Source organism: Meleagris gallopavo, chromosome 1 (assembly GCF_000146605.3).
Source record: "Meleagris gallopavo isolate NT-WF06-2002-E0010 breed Aviagen turkey brand Nicholas breeding stock chromosome 1, Turkey_5.1, whole genome shotgun sequence".
Classification (NCBI taxonomy): domain Eukaryota; kingdom Metazoa; phylum Chordata; class Aves; order Galliformes; family Phasianidae; genus Meleagris; species Meleagris gallopavo.
The window spans coordinates 120,678,472-120,700,618 of NC_015011.2; the positions used below are offsets into that span (position 1 = coordinate 120,678,472).

The window sequence follows — 22,147 nt, forward strand, 5'->3', positions numbered from 1 at the left end:
GGACACGGGCTTGCAGATGAGGGTCAGGCCTAGGCTCATTGAGGGGTATTATGGTGAGACATTGCCCTGGCATGGCCACGTGAACCTCAAGGCCCTGACAAATTACGTGGCCAGTGCGTGCTTAATTTGTTAGTAAGTCATAGGTAGCAAATTACAGGAACAGCTGGGTTTCCCCATCACAAGTTAAAAGATACAGATCAGAGCCTTGCATGCCCTGTATTGCATTATGTCCTGAGCAAACTTACTGCTGGCTTTGGGCCAGGAAGTAATTTTCCAGTCATTTTTCCAGCTGCGGACTGGAGTGCATTGAATGTAGCCTTTATACTCCTCAAACATTAGGCCCTGAGACAAAGAATATGTGTGCTCTACAAAGACGTTTTGTTATAACAAGGTGGATTGTATTTACAGTTGGGATTACAGTACATGGAAATCAAGATACAGAAATACGAGCGAGAAAACCCTTGCTGATGATACCGAACAAAATAAACCCCATAGGAGCTGCCATATACTTACATAATCATCATGTGGCTCATTGGGAAAGCTGAATATATTGGTTTTGTAAGGTTCCCAGCACATTTGCAGTTGTACCCATGAGCCTGTTTCAATACATTACAGGAAAATGCTGCATGTTTTGAGGCATATGAATTGCAGGATTGACATAGAAATTGCTAGCATCTCAATTAGTTTTATTTCACAACAGGACAAAATGGGAAAATTTCAAAATCTTCTTTGGAATGGAAATTCTGAAGTATTAATATATACAAAATATGAAAATAATCTAGGCTTCACTGAAATGTTTTACTTATTCAAAGCATTACAATGGCCTGTGTTCATGAATTCCAGTGCTAAGCTGCAGATCATGACTGTGCATTGTCTTGAGGGAGCTGTAGTACCAAATTTCATTCATTCCCACACAGGGAGCAGTGTCCCTGGCTGGCTCCATCTTCTGTAAAGCACTTAGATTCACAGGACTTCCAAGATAAATCCTACAGTTTTGTAAGAAACAAGTTATGTGCATTATAGAAAACAGATCGTTTCAATAATTTCAGCAAAAGGAAAAGAGAAAGGAAGTCTAGAACTATAGCTCATAGTTCAACTCAAACATACACACATACAAATAAAAATAATTGAAAAAAGTCACCTTTACATTCATTCAAACAAGCATTTGTATCCATCCCCCTCAAAATGAAGTTTTTCACTTGGTTATTATGAATTTTTTAGCAGAATAACAGAAACTCTGCAATGATGGGGTTCTTTGAAAAGCATCCAATACCTGATGAAATGGTTTTAAACCCAGTAGTGGAACTTCAGCTCTAAGCAGACGTCCTCCTCTGCCCCTGCCTATCCTGTGCTATGTTTAGCACTCCTTTTCTGTTGCTCCTCAGCTGAATGCTGCTACCTAGCATGCAGAGGACCTTCTGTTGGAGAGGTTGCAATTCAAATTACTCAGATAAAACCTACTATTTCAGCTGTTTAAAAATAAAACAAAAGGCTAATTTTGAGTTAAGCAGGTGAAGGAGAACCTTTCGATGACAGTGGTGCTAGCAGATGGGGTTGCTGGTGGGTTTAGTGGAGAGGCAACTGTATGGAACTGGGATTAGGGTCTGAAACTTCTTACAGAAGCACAAATGCAACTGGGGAGAAAGTTGTATATAGCGGTATTTCACTGAAGTAAAATGTGTTTTTGCTCTTTTGGACTGTAGTTTTAAAAGTTCTGCTTTTCTGGCTTATTTTAGTCACCAGGTACTCCAGAATAAGTAAATTGATTTGAACGATCAATGTATTTGCACTGAAGAAAATCCTATGAGTTAATGTTGTGGACATGTTGTAGTTTAGTTTTTTGTTCTTTTAAGTAAATCCACCGTGCATGCCAACGTAAGGCAAACCAAATTAATCTTTAAAAGTTGCTAAATATCCTTAGTGAAATGGGATTTGGTGACTATGCAGAGTGCAAATTGAGCTGTTTTTTTTTGTTTTTTTGTTTTTTTTTCTGGAGGGCAAATATGGAATTAGTAGAGAAGCTTCATGAACCTTAGGCTACCATAGGTGAATTGGGAGCTCACAGACAGGTGAAAAACTTAGATCAGAAGAGTCTTCCCATTTTGACTCCAGAGCAGTCTCAATAAAATATGTGTTCAACCTTGTGGAATTTTGGAAAGCCTCCATATCTGATTCACGCATAATGAAGATGTCTGCCATTTAAATCAATAAATGTGGTTGCTATTTTCTTCCAGAGAGTAAAATTCTGGTGAGCATAGCTGTTTGGGTGATCTTTTGTAATTGGAAGGACTGCATAATCCCAATATTTATTAGTGTGCCACTGTCAGATAAAAAAATATTCCTTATATGGCTAAGAAATGCATACTATACTTTTAATAACTACAGTGCTGCCTTTGACAAATACCAGTTGCATATGAGTATGAATTTGCAGACCCACCAGGCTGTCCAAAGCCTTACAAGGTATTCTTTTTTACTTGGTGGTAGGCAAGAAGCTGGGGAATTCTTTCGTATCTCCATTTGACTTCAAAAAATAAAAACTGACCATAGGCTTCTTCTTGTGTTTTATCAGCTGATAAGGTACACCATGCAATCTAATTCCATGAGCATTTTAGTATCTTGTATGAGCCAGAAATGTGATAATTCTTGGGCCATGTGATATACTCCTCAGTGCTGAGGTGATAGAAATGAATAAGAGGGAAAGTACTGTAGCACAAAGGAGAAAAGTGCTTCTTGTTTCAGAACTGTGCATGCTTCTATGCAGTTCTCTATTCTGTCCCTTGATTTCTTCAGTGTAGCCTGCCTTGTGAAATATGCAGGTATTTGCTCTGCTTCTGCATGTGACAATATAAATATGCTGTATCTTGTGAAATATTGTGCTTCATTCTGATGCCCCATTTTACCTGTGACAGAAGACTATTGGTAAAACTGGGACGGGGAAAAGTAATTCCAGGAATCCATTGATTACTATTTTTACATAGGCGTGTTTTCCTTTGCAGCAATAATGATTTGGGTAGTCATTTCATTCCAGCCTTATGAATGGCAGCATACTCTTTGTTTGTTTGTCATGTAGCAATTGACCATATTTCTCATGGTTTTTTCCTTCAGAAAGCTTTTTGTGTTTTTTTGAAGCTGTGTTAGCACTGCAGTTAGCTGCATGTTTCTGCCACTACAGCAACGTCTTGAGATTCAGACAGTTCCTTAAATGACTTGGTTATGGAAGAAATCCGTTTTCTGGCCTCTCCCTGCCTGGCATGCACTCTTCTACTCTTTCTCTTGTCCATGTTGAGTATAAGCTCTTTGGTTTTGCTGACTAAATATTTGGACAAGACATAGCATGATGTAATCTTGATATATATTTTTTAACTTATAGGAACATAATAATGCAAACAAAACTGTTTCAGATGAATCAGGATTTTAGCATTTAACAATTTCATTGGCAGGCTCCAGTGGGAGGCTGAAATGCAGTTTTCCTTATGCCATATGCATGCTGCAGTCACTGTGACAGTTTTGCAGGAGCTGGAGCATTTCCTCTCCACAAAAGAAATATTGAGCTAAAATGAAGGCCAGTAAATGCTTAATTACTGTTACTAAACCATCTTTCATATATATACTGTGAACACAAAACATATTGGACGATGCTGCTGTCTGGCACATTTTCGTAATACACAAAACTGGTAAATCAGAAACAGATGGAAGTACTGAAGTGAGAGAAATGCCCTATTCCCTAATTGACTTGATAACAATGCAGGAGAATAACAATATTTAGGTTTTGAGCAAGACCGTTGGGTTAATATTCTCTCAAATAGAAGATGGGGAAAAAAGGACATGAGAATTACTATTCAGAATGTATATATACACACACATTATTACATTACCTCCTCATGTTTATCACAGAGAAACTTATAAAACATCTGTCCTTTGGTTCAGTTCCCCATAATTATTTCTTGAACCATCAGATATTCTTCTGTAATCACTGTATAATGTGTTCTTGTGTTTCAGCATAATGCCAGGCATGGAGGAAATTAGTTTGGAAAAACACTGAGTTTCTGAAAAAGATTTTCTAGGAAAAAAAAAAAAAAAAGATGGAAATCAGATGTAAATTGGATCTATACTTTTGGTTATTAAAATGGGTCTGGAATGAAAAAAAATTGTTAAAGGTCTCTTTAGACCAACTAATTCTTGATCTGGGAGAACTGTGTTCAATTCCTTTCATACCTGAGAGGTCCACACCTCTGGACCTTCAGCTGTGTAAAAATGTGTACAAACTTCTGCTCTCCTACTTTTACATTTCTGCTTTATGTGGTTGGACATGCAGATGACAAAAAGCTGGAAGTCTGAAAGCTAAAAGTCTGGTGTCTGACGCTTTGCAAGAGTGGGAAATGGTTTAGTGGGCATGGTGGTGATGGATTGACAGTTGGACTAGACAGTTGGACTTAGTGGTCTTTTCCAGCCTTAATAATATTATGATTCCTTCATCTAGAGCAGAAGTGCAGATCCATGCAGCCTAAGAGCTGAACTTAATCTTGATTCTTGTGACCATATCATCTTAAGGCTCCTAGCAGTACACTAAGGTGTTATTTTTATCATCTTTTGACTGAGAAGAATAGGCAAGAACAAAGAGACAAACAAAAAACCTGCAACTGAAGAAAGTGAAAATCCAACATATATCCCATGGGCTAGTGGTTCAAATCCTTTTCTGGAAGGCAAGAAAATCAAACTGCCATATGCAGAGGAGAAGATAGGCTTGGAAACTCCTAAGCCCTGGGCAACGAGTCTAAAATTCACTGAATTACTGAGCAAGATTACAGCTACTGTCCAAAAGCTTTCTCAATTTTCTAGTCTTTTGCCTTTCCTAAAAATACATTTTGAAAACAGTAGTGGTTGTTTTATTATTATTTCATGGAAAACCTTCAAATGTTCCATCCACCTTCTGGTTTTTTGCTTTATTTGGCAAGAAATGGGAAGTTTTTAATTCGTTTTCATCCAAATCAAAATACTTTGTTTGCATATTTTCTTTTGGATGTAGATCTAAATAACAAAACGTTCCAACAATCCCAATTTCAGCAAAAGGGGGAGAGCATGAGTATTGTGCTGTTCCTCTTTCTAAGGGTTTTCCTCTGGGCAACCTGCTCTATAAGCACACATCAAAGTAAGATTCTGCTCTTAGTGTTCTGCATAAGGAGATCCTGTAGTGCAGAAATCAAGCTTTCTGAAAACTGGGAGAAGAGTGAAGTGAGCCCAGGCACTCCGTTTCAGACCTCTGAAGCTAAATGCAGCAGGCATTGTTCAGCCACAGCGAGAAATCTGATATCCCCTGCTAGCTGCAGGAAATGGGGCGTATTGTGCTTATGAAGGCCAAGCATAGTTTGCCTGAGTCATGATCATGTTAAGTTTTTACTAAGTAGAAATGGGAAAAGAAAGGAGAAAAAGGGAAAAAGATTCCATGTAATTACTCTTCTTCTTCATTTTAGAAAAAAAAACTTCTAATGCTCTGGACAGGGGAACAGGCTTTCTCTTCTCCCTCCGTTCCCCATCCCCCCCCTCCCCAGAATAACTTCCAAAATCTCTTTCAAGTGAAGCCTAATCTTACCCTTCGGAATTGGCTTTATGGCACTAGAGGAATTATGCTATTTCAAGCATTTGCTTGCTGTTGTCTATAGAGCAATTTCTGATCATCTCCTAAGAACTCTTTGATATCATATGCTTGTTACTGATGGACACAACCCTATGCTGGGAAGAATGCTCAGTGGAGATGGGCAAAGATGATGTGCTTGTGAAGCTCTCTGAAGAAGGTAGGGAGTGACCACAGCTAAACTTAAGGAAAATGGAGGGTGGCCTTTGTTTCAGATAAATTACCGTATCAGTTGAGTGGATCAACGGGTCCATGGTTTTCCCTGAGTTAATCAAGAAATGGAATGTCTTCTTGAGGTAGCCAGACCAGTAATGAGGAAAGTGTGTACATGGCTCAGACCCAGGATAGAGCATAAAATTGAGCAATCAATAAAATGAACTTAGAGGGCAACTCTTCTGAGCTGGCTTCATGCCATGCATCCCTTTCTGTTGGGAATATTTTGTGTCATGGTAGTGAGCATATAGAACCTGGAAATGAGAACCACATTTGCATTGTGATCCAAATGTATGTCGCAACTGCTATATTGTGCTTGCGTGGTGATTTCAACACATTGCTTTATCTCTCTGCTATATCAAAATCCTGTGTAACGTCAAACGTCATCAAATGTGTAAATGTGGTATTAACCTCTCCATGTGGAATAACTAAAAGAATCTAGTCAGGGAGCATTGGACTCTGACTCTGCTCCTGATGAACTTGCAGAAACTGAGAAATCTGTTGTGCTGTTTTCCTGATATTTCTTTCTCAAGAAAGCTACTGAGATAGTCCGAAAAATATACCATGAAAGGGAAATCTGCAATTGGACCAGCTCTGCATGAAGATGTGATCCACTCTAGGGAAAGGTCAAAAATAATTGTTCCAGATACTGCATTACTTACCTGAGGATGCACTGACATTGCATCTTTGAGAGGAGGCAAAAATCTTGCCCAGTGTTCAGCCAGCTTCTTCCTGAAGCTACAGGAGGCACCCTATTGGAGGAAGAATGGGCTGGATGGGCAGTGGGGGGATAGGTCTTCATCTGCTTGTTCTTGAGGTGCCCGTCCACATGAGCATTGATGTTACATTTGTTTGTGAAGTTTTTGTGGTTAGCCAGAAGAGGAAAGAGTGCATATTTTGTAAACCTTGACAGTGTGTTTGCATCAGTAACTTTCTAAATCAGTGGCTTCCACCATACTCATGTTATATGATAGAGTTTTGGAGTAAGAATATTAGAAGATCAGCAGTCAAACATTCAAAAGTTAGGAAAACTCGTATTTAAAACTCTGCATCACTACATTCATCATGATGTACCATTTTTTTGCATGTTCCTATGATGCTCCTATGAGTGTTAGGAAAGTAAATTATATGCCACACTTTAATAATTAACTATTAATAATTGACATACTTTGGTTGTAATTACTTTCTTAGTTACCATGTGTCTCTTCTGAATGTATTTGTGATGTATTTTAATATATATTATTGAGATATTTTTTTTCCTGTCCTTTTGAACAAAAGACATCAGCAAAGTACTGAGCTAAAACTTTCTGAGTTTGTGTCACAACTTTGTTACTAATTTTTTGAAAGACTCTACTGTTTCCCACTAAGTCTGTTGAAGAGGACAACAGTTTTTCCAAAATCTCCTTTACAGTTTAAAAGGATCTATTAACATTTGAAGTTATAAAGTGTGTAGGAGAGGAAAGTATTATTTGGAAGCCATCTAAACATTATTGCTCATCGGAAGTAATTAGCAAATGATGCATCCAAGTCTGTACTAAACTGTTTCTGAACAAATCTCTGAAGGAAACAGTTGTGGTTTTCTTCCAATGTTTAATCACTTACCAAAAGACCTGTACAGAACAAGAATATTATGTTAAATTTAGAGCAACCTAATCTATCTATAAACACTATATTTTGTTTGACAAGTTCAAGTCAGTTTCAAATAGCCTAGACTCTTTCTTCCTAAAGAATGATGTAATGTATCCTGAGCTGAAGCTGGGAATGATGCTGGAATGTCTGTTGGAAAATGGTGATTTATAATTGCCTTTCAGTTAACTTTTTCTGCATGTCTAAGTTTTAAATCACTGAGAATGTTTCTTGTATAAACTCCAATATATCTAGAAGTGAAAGTGATTAAAAAACCCTTCCTTCTGATTTCTCAATTGCTGCTTCTTTCTGACAACTCTGGACCATTTCTTACTGGACTACAAGCTTAGTTACACTGTATTGCCACTTTATTCTTTGCAGATTTACAATGATTTAGTGGTCTTCCAAAGGCCAAGAGGCAACATTTGGCAATGTTTACATTATGTAGGGGTCACATCTGTTCAAGGAGGCATTTCAGCTACCACACTTACTATGTGGCAAGAGTAAGGATGACATTCAAACCATTGCAAAAAATAGATGTGGTATAACAGAAACACTTAGTAAGTACATGAAGTGCACAAAGTTATATACTCAGAGAGTTGACATGCTACATTTCCCCCCCTTTCATTTTATGAGGAATCAGAGAAAGTCTAAAATAAGTCGTTAAAACTTCAGAGGCTTGGCAATATTACATTTTGAAAATGTAGTCTAATGAGAAGCCAGCTGTGGTCATCCCCAACCAAAATTGCTTTTCCCTGAACTACTTGTTTAAAATGCCAGCTGGCCAGCAACCAGCATATATGTAATGCTCTGTGTATTGGCATTTTGTAGTTGATATGGAACTCGACGTGTTTTTTGCGGCTCAAATTTAATCCTAACATGGGTGAAAAGATCAGACCACAGAAATGGAAATAGATCCACAGAATAACATAGCTTTTACTTGTTTGTGTAAACATTAAGAAATGTTTAAAATTATGTCCAGAGATAAGTTTAAGCCTTACAATGACTCTCTGAGCTAAAAATCTCACTGCTTATTTGCTTTATGTCTGGTCTGAAAGAGAAATCCATGTTTGTATCTGCCTCTTTTGTGGAAAAGGATGCTGGGAGATCCAGGACAGAAGTATGGTAGCCTTTAACTCTAGTTCCAATGTTAGTATCTCTTCACAAATACCACATTATGTGGAGCGCACCCACTACTCTGAGGCCATTGAGGAGTGACTGAAATGAAGATCTGAGAAGGACCCAGAATTGAATTTCTAGATCAATGTGTGTGGAATGCTATACTCATTTCCCTGGGAGGGCCCACAGGCTGGGTGAGAACTTCCAAGCCTTTTGATTGGGCTGAGTCAAGAGATGAGATTGCAGCACAGTACACATCTACTTCACTGTGGAGGTACCACCCAGCTTTGAATCCAGGGGGTACAGTGCAAGATTAACATGGGCACTGTGGTTCAGTATCCTGTTATGCTCTCTCACCTGTGTGACACATTTTAGTGGGAGTGCTAGTACTCTGTATCTCCACTGAATGCAGACCTTCTGAGAATAACTCATTTTAAGAAATAGGTCCAACAAGACGTATTAGCTGTATATGCTTCTAGGTGCGTTTTCATATGGGAAGTGTTTACAAAAGGCAGTCTTTCACACCAATCTTATCTTCATGTGATGGAGCACTGAAGATTTTCTCCAGACTCCGTATTATTTGTATTCCCTAAAAATTTAACAAGTTTACATGAATCTCTCATTGCCTGGAACAGCGTTTGTATTTTTTCCCAGAATAATGAAGCTATTTCACAATCACTGGCAGACTTGAGGCCAATAAGATAACATTTCCTGCATGCTTCACATTCCAGTGTCTTGGATGGGAGCTTTTAGATACGGTTTTTTAAATACAGTTGGAGGTTTGAATTGAAATGTCTCTGAATGTGGCTCCAAGTCTCAGTCCATTTCTTGAAGCACTGAATTATAATGATGTGTTGACAGACTATGGCTATATAATCCATTAGCAAAAGTCAACACCTGCTCAATAGAAAGCACGAAACTCTTGTACACAGCTGCAGCAGCTAAGAAGAGGAAAACCTAAAAAGTAAAAGCTTGTTATTTTCCACAAACAAATTAAAGTAGGCATTTCTTTTTTGCTTGTTCTTACCCAGCCTAGCACAAGCTTTCCTAAGGAATAGTTCATAGCCAAACTCCCAATCTTCTTATTTGTCATTCATCCTCTGATCTGGTGATTTATTTTTCCAAACAAAAATGCTCCTCTACATTCAGAGGATGTATATGCTATATAACCCATTAACAAAGAAAGCTGAGTTACAATGTATTTCCCATTAAACAGAGGGCTCTTCATCTAATAGAGCTTGTCAGTAGGGCCCTGAGAAACGGCTTTTCTTCGGAGTGCACTAGAGCAAAATACTGGTCATTCCATTTGTACACAGATAGTGACCATATCAAAGCAACCCTCTTCAAGGCAAAGTGTCATTAGCACAACTTGTGATCTTACTGTGCAGGCTGTGTACCTTTATTTTCTTAAAACCTCTGAATTTCTACACTGTGTGAGTCTTTGACATGTTTGCAGATCTGTATCCTTTCAAATGTGATATTACAGGCATTTTGCAATACAGCACTACTGCATGAGACTTTACCTTGTTTCTCCTTCATCACTGTAACGTCAGTGTACTTATTTTGTGCCTTTAGTAAGCTGAAATATGTCATATGGGACTCATTCCTTCTTCACGGGAAATGTTATGTTTTAATATGGTGATTTGGTTTAGTTAGATAGTTAGGCATTTGTTGTGTTTTTTTTCTGTTCCTGCTTTTTAATAATGATACATGTTTATCTTTCAGAGAGCAAGCTCAAAACCAACATGTTTTGCTGTGGTCAGTTGAAAGTTCCTGAGGAAATTTGTTCCATCATAGGTGTAACATCCCCAAGAGAGCTGTCCCTACATAAGAGAAGGTGTAAATTTCTAGTACAAAATTCTTTTCTGCTTAAACAATGATGTTAGCTGCAGTTTTAACCCTAGAGTTTCAGCTGAGCTTTTGAATTTGCTGAGTTTGATCCACAAAGTGCCTGAAGATTTTGCTGTTTCACAGATAGTTTGTGAGAAGTTGATGGCAAGAGTTGATGTAAACCTAGTGCAACTCATTTACCCTGTACTGCTATGGAGAAGGCTCTCCACTAAGAGCAGCCCTCTGCAATTTTTCGTGAGTAATTTCAACAAGTAGAGGAATTCCAGCAAAACACAATGAAACAGTTTTACCAAACTGCTAAAAAGTAGGTTTATTCTTTTTTTTTTTTTTTCCTCAGGATTCAAAATCTCATGAATTCTGTAATGATCTGAGTTATGAAACAGGGTGAGATCCTACATGGCACTTCTCTAGGGAAGAGAAAAACTGCATCAATTACATTTCTATGGGAATTAAGAAGCCTTAGTTTCTAGGTCATTGTCTTCCAGGATAAGGCAGTTGAGTCCAAGGTTTTGCCATGAAGCTTATTGCCATCTGGGCAAAGAGAATTCACTATGCAACTGAGAATAAAAGAATGAAGAAGCCAGAATGCACAAGAAAATATGAGCCTGCTTCTTAAACACAGTGAGGAGGCCACTTCCCACTGAAAGCCAAAGTCCTGTAGCTGGGTCACTCCCTTCTTATCTTGAGAACTGAATGCTTCTAAACATAGCTAGGAGTTGGAGCTAAGGAAGCTCCTTGGCTCAAAATTGAGGCAGTGGTTGGATTTTAAATGTGACTAGGAGTAAAGTGTTATTTGCATATATTATCTAAGGCTTTTAGGAAAGGCAGTGAATTGAACTTAAGTGCCTAGTGTGAAATAATGATGTCTTAATGATCCTGCCACTTCCCGTGTCTCAACCATAGCCAGACCAGCTATGAGCGGAAGAGGAGCTCATCAGCTCCCTCTTTGCACTCAGCATAATCCACCTGGACAAATTGGTGCTGAATGAATAAACTGGATTGCTTTATGGAAGTTCCAGTGAGTCCCAAAGCTGGCATAAAGAGTACCCATGTAGGGGTGATGTAGCTGAGAGCAGAGAAGAAGAAAGGAACAGAGAGACAATCTGGACGGAGGTTACTTTTACCTGATTCAGAGCCATTAGATACGCTACACAGCTAAGAAAACAACCAAGATACAGACTATTTTTGATGAACATTTGAAGTAGGCATGAAACAGCACTTCAGTCAAAAGAAGCAGATATATGTTTTCTCTTGCTTTCTATTTTGGCCACTGCAGTGTCCCTCTTTTGTGTGTTGGTGCACTAGAAATGTTCCTGTACCTTATCTGAAAACTAACTACACAGCAAAAGGTTATTTTTTAGCTAGTTATCACAGATAGATAGTAACTAAGGAGAAGTAATCATTCAGACAAAAGGTATTTCTCCTGTTTTGGAAAGAATGAGCCAAATAAGCAATGTCCCAGCACAGTGCCTTGGAAAATGAATGGTGAACACCGTATTCTCAGAATGAAACAAAATCTCACTAATGTAAAACCAGTTTACCTTGATGCAGCTTTGTCTGTCCACTGAATACCACATCAGAGAAGAATTAAAGATGCTCTGTGTGTACAAAGTCACTGTGATTTTCTCTCCTAATGGAAAACAAGAGGGAAGAACTGCAGTTTGCTTTTGCTGCTGCTTTTATTTTCTTTGGTTTACTTCCACAACACAATATGGATACTCTTTCTTGACTTTTCCCATATCTCCTTTTCACAAGGTTGTGCATAACACTTTTCTCCTAGATTCCATGAGTACTTACACCTCTTATAGGGTCATAGAATCATAGAATGGCCTGGGTTGAAAAGGACCACAATGATCATCTAGTTTCAGCCCTCCATTCTGTCCTCCTTTCTTTGCTACTTATAAGGGCACACAAAGCACATTCCAGTTCTTTCTCATGTTGGATGTTTTCGTGTGTGGTGTTTTTTATTTTGGCTTTGTATATAATTTGCTTCATCATCTTCCATTCACTCTGCAAAAACAGGTGGGCTGTGGGGCCTCTGAGAACAGAGACTTTCTATACTGGTGTACTGTAGCCCAGCAGGCTCCCTCTAGCACAGGCACATTTTCTGTAAGGTTGCTGGCAACATGGGTGACTCCAGAACTCCTGTTACACGCTCCAAATCTTGCTGCCAATATATATATGGCTGTCCTGTATGCAGCATTGCTATTGTCCTGCTTGTTGGGTACAAGAGTGGATGCAATATAGCCTGGAGCATGTTTTGAAGATGGGAATCCCTTGGTACTGCGATCTTGGCTGTTTACTGTCTGCTACACACTGCATGAGGGCAACTGATACTTAAAACATAGAAACATCACAGACTCTTGACTCTAACCCCTGTGAGTCTCAACAAAGGTTTACTGGGTTAGTTGAGTTTGGGATAAAAAATATGGGATACTGAACACAGGGCCAGAGAACAAACCGCAAACACGTGTGGGAGCTTTTATTTTCAGTTATTTATATAAGCACAATTCTAACGGATCAGAAAATCACTATCTGCAAAGATGAACCATTATCTCATTTAAAAGAGCTAAGAATTCATGGAAGCTTGACTTCTGTATAATAGAAATGATCATGCCATGAAGCAGTCTGCACAGTTCATTAAAAGAAAACTAACATTGGTCTCTTTCAAATATTTTGGCCTTTTTGCCTTCAGGTGAACTTAAATGAAAGACAGAAAAAGGAAAGACAGAAATCCTCTCCTCAAATGCACATGCTATAAGTAAACATGTTGCTTGCACAGGGAAAGGGTCTTTTTTTGCAGATGCTGTTACAAAACTGGAAATTCTGGAACATTCCAAGTAGCATTTTTCATGTATTATATTTAACTTATCCAATGTAGGTTCTGATTTTGCTATGCTGTCAAGAAAGCAATGCTTCATTTGTTGCAATGCAGAACACAACAGTGACTAGAAAAGAGGCAAAAATTAATCCAATATATCCAACCTAGCAGTGTGAGCAGCATTCTGAGAAGGCCAAAGTGCCAGAGTTCCTCTACCTTTTGATCTTCCAATTATCACAACATAGTCTTGCACTTTGCAGCTTGTTATTGGTATAAACACTATTTGCAATTCAGGTAGATGTTTATGTAGTATAGGAAAATGCAACACAGCCCTGCTGCTCCACTTGTCCAGGGATGCCAAAATTCATGAAGTAGGTGTTTTCAAGCAGTTGCTGAAAAAGGGCCTTGGCACAACGAGGAAATTGATGGTCTCTTGCTAATTGACTTTCTCTGATTTCAAGGAAATTGTGCTTCATGTATTTCTTATAAATAATCAGAAAAGTATCACAGACCGGGAGCCTTGAATTCTACTAGCCTGGCCATACTTGCAGGCCCATATCTTTATGTAATCTCAGAGGTAGAGGTGTTAAAAACATTAGTGTCCAGGTTAACAATCTCAGTCAGGAGCCAACCATTCTTTACCATATGAAAAAAACAATTTAAATCAGGAAAATTACAGATTCGTTTCCGAATAGTGATAGAAAACAATATTTTGGTGCCTGCCTACAAGAGTCACCACTGACAACACATCATAAAGACAGGCTGTGCTCTTAGTTCTGCTTCACCACATACCTGTTTGTTCTGTCTCCTGTACATGTATTTCTGTCCAGCTCTGCCATGCATGTCAAAAACTGCCTTCTGCCGATCCTGTTCAACTCCTAGGCCTGAGGTACAAGAGGGCCATTTTAACATAAATGAAAATCACACCTAAGATCATAAAAAAAGACTTCTCCTGATCTTGTGGGGCCCCTTTCAGCACCAGCTTCCTTATCCCATCATCCTGCACATCAATGCCTCATCCTGGGCAGCTGTGGGGAGCCATAGGGCTCTGCTATATGTCTGTGTGTTTGGCTGGCTTCTCCCTCAGAGAGGTAGAGGGGAGAGAGGAGGAGGAGAGGTGCTTTCATGCGCCTTTCCACACCTTTGTTTAAGCCTTTGCACATTGACCTTTCCTTCTCCTGAGATTTGCTTCATTTTCTCACAGTTAACACCATGATATAATGAAAAGCTAAACCTTCAAATCTGTGTGAATTCAATATGGCAAGTCAGACAATTGAAATTATAATAGGTCAATACTGTAGGGCTTTTGGAGACAGCACACCTACTGCTCTGACACTGTGCTCAGTCCTGAGGCAGAAAGCAAAGAGGAGGGAAGGCTTAGAGGCAGAATAGAGGAACATTTGCAGTCTGCCAGAAACTGCCCCTGAAGAGACACTAGAAAAGCTGAAGTTGCTTTACTACAGAGAAAGTCCATATGAGTAGGAGCATAGAATTGTTTGAGTTGGAAGGATCCCTTAAAAGCTACCTAGTCCAACTCCCCTGCAATGAGCAAGGACACCTACAGCTCCAGCAGGTGCTCAGAGCCACATCCAGCCTGACCTTGGATGTCTCCAGGGATGGGGCAGCCATCACCTCTCTGGGCAACCTGTGCCAGTTCTTCACTACTCTTACTGTAAAAAACCTTTTCTTATACCCAATCTAAATCTCCCCTCTTTTAATTCGAAACCATTTCCCCTCACAACAAGCCCTTCTAAAGAGCCTGTCTCCTTCCTTCTTAAACCTCCATCTTAGTAACATGGAAAATACAGAAAGACCTGAAAGGGTTAGATACATTATTCATGTTTTCATGGAAGGTATGGTAAGGTCTGAATGATTATTTAGTATTTGCAGAATTTTGTTATTGTCATCAATGCTCCTTTGATGAAGTATTTTTTCTCAGTGGATTTCAAAATGCTTAATAAAGAATGCTTAATTTCAGAGTAATTAACACTAATTATGAACCATATAGTACAAATAAGTGCCTCCCGAATGCCTGGAGAAAGCAGTAATTTTATGCTTTTACTATAAACAATCCCATTACAGGAGGAAGAACTAGTATTTGTAGAACACTAAAAATAGACAGACTTCCAGCCTGAGTCGTGATAGAGTTTTAAAAAGTGTTAACCCTCTTCTTTTTGAAAATAGCATACCTTCAGTTTAATACTTGAAAACAGTGGTCACATTACCAAAATTTAGATCAAAGCTTTTTATCAAAAAAAAATTTATGAAGTTTACAGCAACTCTCTATTGTTAGGAATGGGCAGATGTATGGATAACATGAGAAACTGAAACCAAACTGCAAACTGGTTGAAAATGTTTATTTAACTCAGAAAAAAAATCTCTGCCTGCATCTGCAATTTCTAGTCCCTGTAGGCAACAGAGATATTCAAAATAACACAGGGAAGAAATGATATCATAGATATACTGATACAAACAGAACAGTGGACGTATCTCAAGAAATATGTGCTTTTCTTAAATACTAAGTGATTCATCACTTGATGCATCTAATCTAAAAAAAAAGTCTGCACACTGCACCCAGTAAAAATAAAGGAAGCTGTCTGGTGACCAGTACAATTTGCAACAAAGCGCACTGGCAGATTTATTTTGTGAAGTTTTGTGTTTGATGTACGAGTTTTAGCTTTTGAGGTCTTGCTATTGGAGCCATTTTTAAAGCACATTTTTGGTTTTGCTTGGATCATTTTACAATGCAACAGAAGTGGAATCATGGTTAACATCTTCATTCTAGAAGAGGCTGAATGCGGAACTATTTTTCTACTTCTTACGATCAGATTTTTACATTTTTCTCACTCCTTGCTCTCTGAAAATCCTTGCTTTTGCGTCAGGAGGCTCCAGCTTGCCAGCATGGGCTGCCAATGTAGGCACAGATTTTAAACAGGAGCACACGTGCAGTAGGAACTGCTCTGCTTGAATGCCAGAGTAGTGAGATCTCTAACATCACTGCCATCGTATAGCAATGTTCTGTATAGTGTGCCTGGAACTAAGAATGAGTGAGGAGTGCTGTGTGGTCCGGTGTTACACCTCCAAAGTAATGGTGCAGTTGTGTCTGTGGTCATGACCTGCTCTAAAACAAAATACCTGTTGGGTTGTACTAATATGCTTACTGAATCAAGCATGTATTGATGATAATCCATTTTACTTGTTCGGCAGCTAGCACTTAGCTAGAGCCAACATTTTTGACTAATTAGAATAAAAGCATTTCTAGCTGTAGCTGAATGTGAAATGTAGCATTTTCACTGTTTCTGCTTCATATGTCTCCTCTTACAACAACATGGGCTACAGTACGATTTGATCTTATTTACAGTGGCCACAATTTACATTATCAGAGATGTGTCTATTGAAGCCAATGACATTATAAGAGGATTAGGCTGGGGAAGGTGAGATAAGAAGCATGCAATGGCAGCCCTATGTTATTCAGGGTTGTTTTTCTGCCATGAATGAGTATTTAAAGAGCTACAGAAGCAGGAGTGATACTAGGCTTTTGGAAATACCTGTGAATGGAGTGCAATAAATACACAAGAAATGTGTCTGTAGAAGTATGGAGACAAAAGGTTCATATTCCCTTTTTGTGGCCATTACTAGGATACCAAGTGGTATAAAAATGACTGTCTTGAGCCTGATTCTAGTCTCTCTGGTTATCAAATGAGAGAGCTGCCTGGCTGTGAACCTGCTGAGAGATTAGAGTGAGGCTGTTTGTGCACTGAGTTCCTAAAATATGTTGTTAGTCATAATCATGATTCAAAACTCCAGAGCCATTCTCCTGAGCAGTTTTTTGTTAACAAGCTATCTGCCCACTTGAAAGTTAGGGAGTTTTCAATATTTCCATCTGATGGATATCAGCTTATGGATCAAAGGGAGAACGAGATCTTACTGCAATTTATGACCACATACAGAAAGTAGGAACTGAGGGAAGTGACTCCCACATCCGAACATCCACCCTGTGAGAGCTCTCTTAACAAAAGCTATTGAAGTATTTTTTTTTTTCTGCATTAATATATTGTTAGAATGAAATAGCCTGTAATATTCACTAGTCTAACCTTGCTGGCACATTCTGACATTTCACAACATCTTTTCACAGTCGACAATGGCCCCTGCGGCTGACAATGGAGAGCCCAGTTCTGCCAGAGTGTTGGAGACCCTCTGCTCCATGTCCAAGGAAGAGTAGAGGACAGGCAACATCACGCTGTGTACAGAAGCAGACAGAGCAGCACCTTCTTGCTCCAGCCTGTGTGTCAGAGCTGCCATCCACCTCATGTGGATGAACACCTACTGGGAAATTCAGACCAACTGGGGAGGTAGCAAGCAAGGAGGTATGTGTGTGGGGTTAGAAGTTCATGATCTATATCTGGCCAGCTGAACACATCAGCATGTCTCAAACCTTCCAGGGGTCGAAGGGATGCTTCAGCAGCCTTCCGAAGAAAGAGCCATGGATGTCATTTTGTCAGTGCCATGAAATTTTCTCATTTCCCACAGGGAGTAGGGGACAAACCAGTTCACCTCTGGGATTAATTGACATGCTTTGTATTTGCTGTTGGTTATTTTTCTGCTTCTTTATATTCTTTATATCTTTATATATCTTTATATCTATCTTTATATTCTTTAGCTTTCATCAATATCTAACTGATTTCTGTTATGGAAATCTATGCATGTGAATTTAAGAGTATTGAAATCCTAATAAAATCCAATTTGATGAGGACAATCATAGAAAAATAATATATGCAGAGTTGGTATGGCTTTTTCCAAATGACTTCCTTCTTCATTAGTTATCCCAGGAAGAAGAGGAATACAGTTTTGAAGCATGAGGAAATGCCAGGCAGTCAGAGGATGCATGTTGTTCAGGCTGCAGTTTTGTGACATGGTTCCTAATGAACAGAAATCAACATCCATTACTTCAGCTTGCCAGATAAATCCCCACTCTTCTGCTTGCTCTAACCACTCCTTCAAAAGCGTTTTTAAACTCCAGGCTTCTGCTGGAGGCTTTTCACATGACCGCAAAAGCATATACGCAAGCACATATGCATAAAGAGCAACAAAATGATAACTGTTCCCCTCTATCATTTAATGCTTGTAATTTAAAAGAGATTATTCATGTTGGTTTTGCTTTGACAGAAGAGCAGTGGATTTTTCTGAAATGTATTTTCCAGTTCAGAAGGTTAAGAACAATTCTGTGCCTGGGGGATAAAAAAAAGAAAAAAGAAAAAAAAAGAATAAGTGATGGGAAAAAAATTAAAAAAGAAAATCTCCATCTTTGTTTGAATTTCACAGGGACGATTCCAGCAGCCTCATTCCTCCTCCTTCCCTTCCTCCTTTCTTCACTCCCCCCACCCTTTTGTGTGCTAGAGTTACAATCCAAGGGCTTGGAGACATTTCAAAGGAGCGTCACTAATGAAGACCACATGTGCACTGCTCCTCTTGTTGAGCTCAGAACAAAGCTCAACTGTGCAAACCTTCTCTCTGCTAAGGGAAAAGCAGGTCTGCCCCCCTCCCTGATTACCCACCCACAGGTTAAGAATGAGGCTCACTCAGGTAACTGCCACTTGGTATCAGAACAGTTTGAGGAGGAAATAAATCATTTTTCCATGAGACAGATGTAAGGCAGAGAACACCAAAACACTCCCACATATAACAATACTGCAGCCCTTGGCCTTCCTTCATGCACAGCAGCAGCACATTTGCTGTAGGATTTCTTTGTTTGCTTTTGGGATGCCTCCTCTGCATTATGTCTGGAGCTGCATTAAGGCAGATTTATACAAGAACGTAGGACGCAGCAAGGCCTGGTTTCGGAGCAAAGTCAATTGAGGAGGACATTGAAATCCAAGACCAAAGTATGTATTTTCCCATCTCTGCTCGCAGGTGACTGCACTTCAGGAAAGACTTTCACTAAATAATGGATAGTGGATCTTCACAATGGTTTTATCGGGGAAAATAAACGGAAACTGTCGCCTGTAAATTTGGTGATCCCTTTCCAGCAGTGTTGGCAATTCCGCCAATGATGTTAAGCCCTGGTGGTGGTGATGTATACATGAGGCAAGTGGTTGAGGCTCACTCTGAGAGAGCATTTAGGTCCTTGCTGGGGTTATGAGAGAAGCAGCTCTTGCAAAGAGCTTCCAGTGCCTTCATTAACTCATGTGGTTAATAGCAGAGCTTTAGGACAGGGGTGGATGGGCGTGGTACACCAGCTCCACCTTTCCTCAGCTCCTCCTTCTAAAACAAGGTGGGACATTGGTGTGACAGATCTTGGGCTCCCTAGAGAAGCCAGCTGGCAGCCCTTGGGCCGCCACAGTATCAGAGCTCAGGATGTGTCACTTGGTGATTGGAGTGTCTTCCTTCTCACTTGGTTTTCCTATAGACAGGAAGGGGATAATCATCAGGCTTTCATTTCATGGACACCCAAAAAGGGTTGGGGAGTCTGCTGGGGAGAAGAGCAGGGTCAACTCTGTGAGGGGATGAGGGGTCCAGTCAACTGAGGGGCTTGGAAAAAATAGACTTTTGTACTGATTTCCTAGCAAGAATTAATCTGATGCAGTCCTGCTTTGAATTCATGAGTACTTCATGCTTTAAATCTGCTAGCCAATTTCCACTGGCAGAAAGATGTAGCATCTATTGATTTTCTAAAACTTGCATCACAGCATGCAATGGAAAGCCAATATCTCTGAACTCTGCTTCTCACAAAACCTTCTGGTATAAAGAGAAGGCAGTAGTAGTGGACAAGAATATGTTAGGACTAAAAGAAGATGGCTAGAATATACTTACCTACACATACAAAGTCATGGTTAGGATCTAGATGATTGATCATGGAACAAGATGAAGCTAGCCATGGATGCAGCCCTCATAGGCATAACTGCAGCTCTCTGAGACAACTGAACATTTTGATGAAATAAATACGAAGAACAAATAAGATAAGCAATAAAGAAGAAAAACATCAAAGCCAGTGTGCAGTTGTAGTTGCTGCTAAATCTGTGCCTATTTTGTGACAGGAAGCTCTTCCGCTAGAACTGAATTTCAGAGCCATTTCTGATTTCCAGCAGTACAGAAGTTTGTTTTTATAACAAATATATTTCTGTGGATGAAACTTAGTATTTAAAATAAATGGGAAGCGGGAAGTGGATTCTATAGGAGGGTAACAGCAGAGGAAGAGAGGTGACCTCTATGTGTTGGTCACTGAGAAAAAAAATAGTGGAAGCATTTGAAAGATCATGTGACTTTTTTATAAAATCGCTTTTAAGTAAGGGATTAAACCATGGTATACATATGAAAGAAGACATAATCTGAGGATGGTTGTTTGTTCATAAGTGATCTAGGGTTAACAAAGCATTCCGCGGTTTTATGAAAGCAGTTTTAAACAAATAAACATTACCCTGCAGTATTTACAAGCTAAGCAATTCAACATTATCTCCATGCATGAGAACCTGAGAAGAAAATTGATTGAAACCCCATGATAAGCTGTTTTCTTTAATTGCCTAACCTCGTGGCAGCAGAGAAAAGCAGATACAATAAATACTGGAAAAATGTCAAATCTTAAATTTCCAATGCATTTCATCACCCAAAGTGCAGTTTGGTAATCTATGAGGAGCGCCTAAGATATTTCCGCCCTGGAAGTTTGCCTTTAAAGTGGTATCAGGAGAGTTTTTCTTGAATGATATCAAAATGAGTGAGGTTTCTTTTTCCAGCATAAGGTGACATTATCTGTGCAGAAGGAGGGATTGCCCTAGCCCTCAGTCTGTTCTTTGAAGCCTCCCCAGGCTGTACTCTGTTTGCCAAATAAGGCATCCCAAACACTGCTGCTGCTTCTGGATCCCTCTTCTCCCCACCAGGTTTTTTTGCTGAGTATTCTGTCTGCCTTCCAAACACTTCGTGAGGTCTGTAGATCTAAACCAGCTGTGGTTTCATTCAGTGCTGATCAAATTAGATTGAGCAAAGCAGGGAAGTGCTCCTGAGGAAAGAAGACAGGTCTGGGTCCTGTTAATGGATAGGATAGCAAAGGAGTCCTTTCTACTAGGCAGAAAAGAGATGGTCTTGTCTTCACCACCACTTCCTTCTGGGTGCAGGAATGCTGCTGAGCAGCCCAGTCCAGCCCACTAGTATGGACTCAGACCTCCTGCTGGTTTTTTTTCCACACTGAGTTCAACTGAGGCATTTGTGTTAGTTGCCAAATGATCTGGATACCAGCCCCAAAAGCATGATCCCAACATAATTACCACCTGTGCCCCGCCTCCTCTGGGTCATCTTATATAAAGAAATGGACAAGACACTGACAGACTTGTTGGTCTGGTGTCAAGATTAACCGTCTCTCAAAAGAATGATATAGACAAATTAGCAGTGATGCTCTAGGTGCTGACAGTCTCTTCCATTGCATAGCATAGAATCATAGAATCACAGAATCATAGAATCGTAGAATCGTAGAATCATAGAATCATAGGGGTTGGAAGGGACCTCCAGAGATCATCGAGACCAACCCCCCTGCCAAAGCAGGTTCCCTACACCAGGTCGCACAAGTAGGTGTCTAGGCGGGTCTTGAATATCTCCAGAGAAGGAGACTCCACAACCTCCCTGGGCAGCCTGTTCCAGTGCTCCGTCACCCTCACTGTAAAGAAGTTCTTGTGCACATTTGTGCGGAACTTCCTATGCTGCAGTTTCTGGCCGTTTCCCCTTGTCCTGTCTCACACTGCTGAAAACAGTCTGGCCTCGCCACTCTGCCCCCCACACCTTAGATACTTATAGACGTGGATCAGGTCCCCTCTCAGTCTTCTTTTCTCAAGGCTAGACAGTCCCAGTTCACATAGCCTTTCTTCATAGGGGAGATACTCCAGGCCCTTCACCATCTTTGT

General features: G+C 39.8%; 1 protein-coding gene and 1 long non-coding RNA gene across 2 annotated transcripts in view; both read left to right on the forward strand.

Annotated features, from left to right (window-relative positions):
• Window positions 1-18,524, forward strand: part of LOC116217585 — a 79,890-nt gene extending 61,366 nt beyond the window's left edge. Inside the window, exon 4 of the long non-coding RNA XR_004162278.1 lies at window positions 17,398-18,524. This is a non-coding gene — a long non-coding RNA (uncharacterized LOC116217585). The remainder of the gene's footprint in view (window positions 1-17,397) is intronic.
• The window catches only part of LOC104915579 (maestro heat-like repeat-containing protein family member 2B), a 445,385-nt gene that overhangs the window by 161,111 nt on the left and 262,127 nt on the right, over window positions 1-22,147 (forward strand). The window lies entirely within an intron of this gene.